Source organism: Octodon degus, unplaced genomic scaffold (assembly GCF_000260255.1).
Source record: "Octodon degus isolate 3935 unplaced genomic scaffold, OctDeg1.0 scaffold00039, whole genome shotgun sequence".
Classification (NCBI taxonomy): Eukaryota; Metazoa; Chordata; class Mammalia; order Rodentia; family Octodontidae; genus Octodon; species Octodon degus.
Genome location: NW_004524615.1, coordinates 8677722 through 8684872, shown reverse-complemented (window position 1 = coordinate 8684872; position 7151 = coordinate 8677722).

Here is a 7151-nt window from a genome sequence, read left to right as displayed (position 1 = left end):
GGGGCTGGCTGGCCTGTGGTGCTGGGGATTGAACTGCGGTCCTGTGCTTTGCTAAGCTTGTTCTAAGTAGGTGCTTTAGACCACTGAGCCATCTCACCAGCCCCCTCACAGCTCATATTTTACAGAAATACTTCATCACTGTTTTGATATTTAACTTCCCATATCAAATGTACTATGTCTTTTAGGGTCCCAGTACTAGAGTGCCTCCTCTGTAACATCAACCCAGATATTTCTTCTCCCAGGAAAATCATTCATTTCTTTTGGATTTGTGTATGTGCCGCCAACGTCCCAGTGAGTCGGAGCCTGTGGTCTTGCGGCAGAAACACAAGAAGATGGATTGTGCCTTGGACTTACTAATGTTCCCTGATGTCTAGCATGGTGCTGGGCACAAAGCACTCATTCTTTAAGTGAAATAATGAGTAGATTAATTTTTAAATTCTAGGAAACCTCTTGGGCAGTCTGTTCCTATCTATAAGGAGAAATAAAGGAAGAAGAAATGCAGAAAAGGAAAGCTGTTAAAGAGCTTAATGCTGGCCAAAGATAAATCAATGTGAGAATTAAAGTCAGAAGGCTGAGCTCCAATTTTCTGTTGCAAATCTGGCCCGGAATTCATTTGGCAGCTTGTGTATACTCAGAATGATCTTGTGAGTGGAGAGTGGGACAGGTAACCGCTAGCTTGCTGCAACTGGAAGTTTACCTAAGTCTGTCCTATCCTAGTCACCTATGTGTACACTTTCCACTTGCGCAAAATTATATTAGCAAAGACTCATTCTTTTGGCTTAAGCAGCTGTTCTCAACAAAGGCAAAGAACTTCAGCAGAGGAGGTGACTGGAGGGGTAATCATAGGTTACATATATGCCATATATATTATATATCCAAATGCATATTGGTGTATATATTTGGATATGTGTATGTACACATTTGTGTGTATCTATTTATTTGCTAATCTAATCTATCTATCTCATCTACCTTTTCTTATATTCTTACAGAAAATTTTTACAATGCTTCATGTACAATAGAAACAAGGACCAAAAATAAATTGAAAGTGGAACAAAATAAGACAGAAAACAAATAAAAATAATGTAATTAATTATTCAAGATCTTTAAAATTATAGAAGTATTTCCTGAGACATTTTTCTATTAAAAAATAATCAAACATTGTGAAGCAATTAACACCATTCCTGACAACAAGCTCCCGTAAGACCCCAGACTGTGCGTCACTGGGGTCTCCTCTGGGCAGACCTCAATTTGGACTGATGAGGTCATAGTGAGAGCCATGCACTTGCCAGAAATTCTGTAGCGAGTTCTGGGGGAGGGGGCTAGAAAGGACCCAACATCTTTGCTGATCTTTGTCTGTCTGCTGCCATTTTTGTTAATAAATACCTGGAAGAACAACGAGATGCCCTGTAAAGAAATAGTCTTGCAAAACATTCCCTTACTGGATTGGCCTAAACTGGTACCAGCTTTTATGTTGTCCTTTCAGGAACTGAGCCACAAGCACCAGTGCGCTTGGCCCCCACGGTGAGAGCTCACCGAAGGCGCAGAAGTCACAACTCACCTGTAGATGTTTGTGATGATCTTGTACCTAAACTTCTAACTAAGTGACAATTTTTTTGAGCTATTACTGTTTTTGTCCTAGTGAACAGATAACTAGATGACATAAGTCCAAAGGTTTTAGTAGATGGGCTGGATAAAGCAGCTTTACCTTAAAAAATACTTCAAAGGACAAGGAAACTGACATTCCTTGTGGCTGTAGGAAGCATCTCAATGTTATTTTGAAAAGAGTTGAAAACTAATACTATTAGAGCCATAATGTTAGCTTGTGAAATGGGCTTATTACTTATGATCTCTTTGACAAGGGGAAGGTCTACCAATTATTATCGTAAGAATATTTCATGCTTAGCTCTATTTATTTGTAATTAATTAGGTAGGAGGATAATTCATAGCTTCTGAATCCTCTGATAATAAATAATAAAATCTTAAATATGCATGAGATATGACTTGATAATTTTATTTTCTTTTTGCAGGCGCAGGTATATTTGTGTTCGAACGCAATATCAGATTAAGAATTCAATTGAAATGAAGAGAGTCTGAATATTATCCTGAGCCTTGTAATTAGAATTTGAATTGCTTCTAAAACAAGCCTTTCCAGCTTGGACTCTCAGCAGACAGCTGAAGAGGGCATATGACACTCACCCCTTAGTAACAGAACATGGGCCCTGATGACTCCTAGCTACAGAGGCAGAGGCCAAAGCAAGCAAGGCCAATAAAAGCTTCCAATAACCTCATCTTCATCCTTGATATATTTTTCCCATTTTCAGTATTAATTGACTTAACAAATATTCATTGCATACATATTATTCTTGAGTTCCTGTTCTACTCGCTGCACCGGCACTGGGAGAGAAACAGCAAGAGAGGCAGAAGAATACATTTTAAGTCTGCCCGTTGCTTACGTAAACAATGGTCTGAACTTGGCAGACTGTTTGTCATTGAGTCATTGAGCAAACATTCATTAAGACACTCTGTTCAGTGCCAGTGATACAGTAGGAACAAGAAGGATGGGTCCGGCCAACAGGGCGGGGGGCAAATCTCTGAGAAGTAATGTGAATGTGGACCAGATTGCAAATGTATTCAAGGGTTAGGAAGAGAGCCAGCAATGGGAAGACAGCGGCAGGGGGTGGTGTGTGACCGCTAAAGTGAGGCTTATGGGAAAGGTCTCCTGGGGAGGATGATGTTTCCGCTGACCTGTGCACTCCAGGCTGAGGAGTAAACCACCTCGTGCATGACTGTGTGTGCCCAGCCCAGAAGAAGGAAGGGTCAGGGTGAAGCCAGTCTGGCTGGAGTGCCGTGAGCAAGAAAAGAATCAAGATGTGAGGAGGCAGATGAAGGGCTGCGAAGGCATGCCCAACGCTGCCTTTACTCCCAATGTCTGGTTCTACCTGAGATAAGGAAAATGAACTGGAGAAAGACAACACAGGAAATGCAAGACAAGCAAGAAAGAGACTACAGTTTTAAGTTATCACAATAGTGTATGAGTTCAGTCAAGAGATGGTAGTGAACTGAGCTCCCGACATGGCGTGGATACTGGCAGGAGACGCACCCAATGGGATCAGCTGACAGCAGCATGTGGGGTAAGCAGAGCCATGTGTGGCTGAGCCAAGGAAAGGCAAGGAGTCATGGTTGGTAATTGGACTCAATTGGAGTCAATTGGACTGCAGTTGGATGAGGTGTAGAAACTACTTCTAACCTGTGGAGGAGAAGCATGTGCCACGGCAGTCATTGGGGATGGTCACAAGCGCTGACCTTCTCTGCCCTTCCAGGCTCGCATTAGGCCCACATGTCACTAGTGTAGCATTTGTGGGCACAGCATTAGGAGTTACTGAAATCTTTCAATAGTTTCTTTTCTCAGTCAATAATCTTTTGAATGTAAAATTCTGGAATTTTTACCACAATATTAATGGGAAACCCAATTTTTGGAGTCAGAAGCAGTATGATGGCCATCAAAATTATGGAAATTTTGAGACTGCCTTGGCAGGGGATATAAGGACCAGAAAGAGGGGCTTAGTTCTACAAAATTCTTTTATTAGTACTAGAGCAGTAGGTGAATTGGCATTGTGAAGGCATAGTGCAAGACCTGGAGGAAAATCTGGAAAAGATGATTCTTGGTCTGTTAGGCCTGCAACAATGGAGTACACATAATTTATTAGCAGAAATGGATTTTTTTTTTCTGGAGCCTGAAAATCCAAGGTCCAGGTGTAGCATGGTGGGATTTGGGTGAAGCTTTTCTGTCTTGGAAGTAGGAGATTCTCCCTGAAAGTACAGGAGGTGAAAGAGAGGGAGGGAGCGAGGGAGAGACAGACAGACAAACAGACAGCCAGCCAGCCAGCCAGACAGACAGACAGACAGACACAGAGTGAGAGAGAACAGAAAGACAGACAGACAGACAGAGTCAGAGACAGAGACACAAACATGTCCTTCTATAAGGACACTAACCTTATGTGATCAAGTCTTACCCTTATGATCTTATTTAATCATACTTTCTTAGAAAGTAATTAAGCTCCTATGAGATGTGTATCAACATACCACTTTGGGGGGAGACACAAATATTCAGTCAATTATAGGGGATATAAAGAAAGTCAATTGCTTTCATCTCTACTTTCACATAGAAAAATAGTAAATATCTATATGACTTGAGATATTCAAGTGCTACATGACTTTGGTACAATTCATTTAATTGAAATGATAAAAGAAAACTCAAGATTGAAAGAAACTGAGTAGTAAGGAGCAATTGAAGAACAGGGATACTAAGCAGAAAGGTGTGTAAATATGGGCCCCAAGAGAAGCAGAGACATCCGGATTCTGCATCTGGGGCAGGGTGCAGAGCCCCCCGAGGGATTTTTTTCCTCCCATTTTCTCTTGATTTAATCTGTGGTAGATGCTAGGCTTGCTTGTGTGAAGAGAAAGCTCCCGTAATGAGAGGTCATCAGTTAGGCTTCTCTAGAAGAACAAAGTTAAGTGACAAATGTGTACATTTATGCCAGGGGATTTATTTGTAAGCTTCTAGGATCCAAAGGGAAGCATCCACAATGGCCTTCTGTGTGCAGGGAGCCACTCAATCCAGTAGGTACACAGTTAAGAACACAGAAGCTGCAGATAAAGATGCTCAAGGCCACAGCACCAGGCCAGGATCGAAGCTGGGGAGTTCACTCAAACGAGGTCTTGGTTCAAGTCTGCACTGGAAGGCAGAATAAGCTAGATTGAGCCCTTTTCATTCCTTATTGCTTGTATTTGAAATTTTCTTTCCTCTTTTTGATGAAGTTAATTAGGGGCTTATCAATTTTATTTAACCTTTCAAAGAACCAGTTTTTTGATTCATTGTAAAGGGCTCAAGTCAACGACTTTTGACATTGCCAGTCCTATGGATAACCCACTACTAGTATGGACTACTGGATTATATTGGAATATTTTGCTGAATTCACACACCTATTAATTTAAATGGCAATGTAATACCCATCTCTGACAAAACTAAACAAAAAAAGGGGATACAAATGAAGGACCATTTTGTATCTGTACATACAAAATATTTAGGACAGATATGCAGCTACTTTCTCTTAATTCAGTGAGAAGAAAGATTTGTACTCATAGTGTTTGGACAGGATATCATGTCTGCATCTTGTACTATGAATAACCACTACAAAGACAACAATATGCTATGTATTAATTATTGAAGCTGGTTTTGAAACTGTCTCATTGTTATTTGTTTCTCAATAAAATTAATAAAAAAAAGAAAGAAAAAAAAGGAAAGTAGAAACCTGGTGACAGCAGCAAAGGACAGACTTCCTCAGGAAGACTAAAGCTTTTCAAAATGGTCCCTTTCTGTTCCCTCCAGGTTGCACAGGTATTGCCTGTTGCCATCCACATCCTGGAGGGACACCCCTCCAGGGTTGCCTGCATGCCAGTCACCCACATAGACACCTGCAATGTGCTTCACTAACTTAGGAGTTTCCTAATCCAGTCAAGTTTTCCTATCTTGACTAGTGGTCACCAGGAGAGAGATGGAGAATTCAAAAGAGACAGGGTTATGGGAGCCCAGCTGTGGGGGGAGTGGGCTGGACAGGCTCTTCACTGGGGAGGAAAAATGCCTCATCTCTTTGTGCAAGAGGAAATGAGTACATTATGGGCACACAGGCGGTGGGAGAATGCGAGATGCAGTGTCAGGAGTGCACTGGTGAGCCAGCAGGCGATGTGCGAAGCTCGGTGGAGCGACAGTGGAGCGTGAGCCATGAGGAGGCAGGGAGGTACGGCCCTTATGAGTGGAGTCAGTCGCACCGGAGGTAGCTCATTCCTGGGTCAGGATGACACAGATAGCCACTGGAATAACGTATCAGACTCTTGTAAAAACCAAACTTATCAAAAAGACAGAAGAAGGAAAGAGCAATAGTTTTACCGACATTGTTGAGAAGTGCATTTAGTCTCTTGGCTGGCATAGAATTGTCCTTCAAATACTAAAATATACCTATTTTAGCCAATTCTCAGTTGTATGAATGAGAATTGTATGAATGTGACACAGAGAAATCAAACGATCAAGAGATTAATAGGTGCTATTTTTTCTAAGTGACAAGCAGGGAGGGACAAAGATAAAGTGTGTGTATCTATAAGGGACTGACTATAATTCATGGTATGCCATGAATTGCATCCTGAAGAAGAGAGTATAATAAAGAGAAAGAAAGAAAGAAGAAAGAAAAAGGAAAGGAAGGACAGAAGAATTAGAAAGAGAAAAAAAGCCATCCTTCTGGTGTGGGTCTCACGATATTGATAAGTGACTTTCATGGGAACATATAACTTATAAAAAAGATTTTAAGAATAGAAGTTAGTATAATGATTAAATCTTTGTAACTATACCCATCTCACTGTAGAACAAATACCAAGTAATCATCAGTGCAAAATTTGGGTAATTTAGGGGACACAAAGATAGCTTGGCAGTCTAAGTGCCTGCATAGGCAAGCACAAGGATCCGGGTTCGATCCCTGGTACTGCATGCTGTGCCGGTCTTGCCCTGGGCTCGCTCACCCAGCCACCAAGACTGAGCAAGGTGGCACACGCCTGTAATCCCAACACTGAGGAGGCTGAAACAGGATGATCACGATGCGCCTAAGCTGCATGGGAAGACCCTGTACTAAATGCATAAAAATAAAATGAAAAATTTGACTGATTTAGCTGATAAATTTAACAAATTTACCCTACTATCAGGGGGTAGAAAATGACTGAATTCTTCAAAAGCAAGTAAACCATCAGTTTATCTGCTTAAACAATCAATAAAAATCCCTGAACAAGTAAATAATACTTTCAAAGTGGTATTTTCTGCTTAACACATTTAAGTTAACATTGTATTATACTAGATAGTAACCTCGCAAATAGTTGCTATTTATAACGATGAAAGCTAGGTAAATGGATGCAAGTAGAGATCACACTTGTAAGGGAAATAAATCACACTCCCACATGTAAATATATTATTTCCCTAGTACATGAACCTGACAGAGTGAATAACATAGAAAAGGTACAACTGATACTATGAAAGGGAAAGAGACTTCAAAAAGACAGAACAGCTGGGATGTGGGAAAGAGAAAAGAAGGAAGGAGAAATATAATATA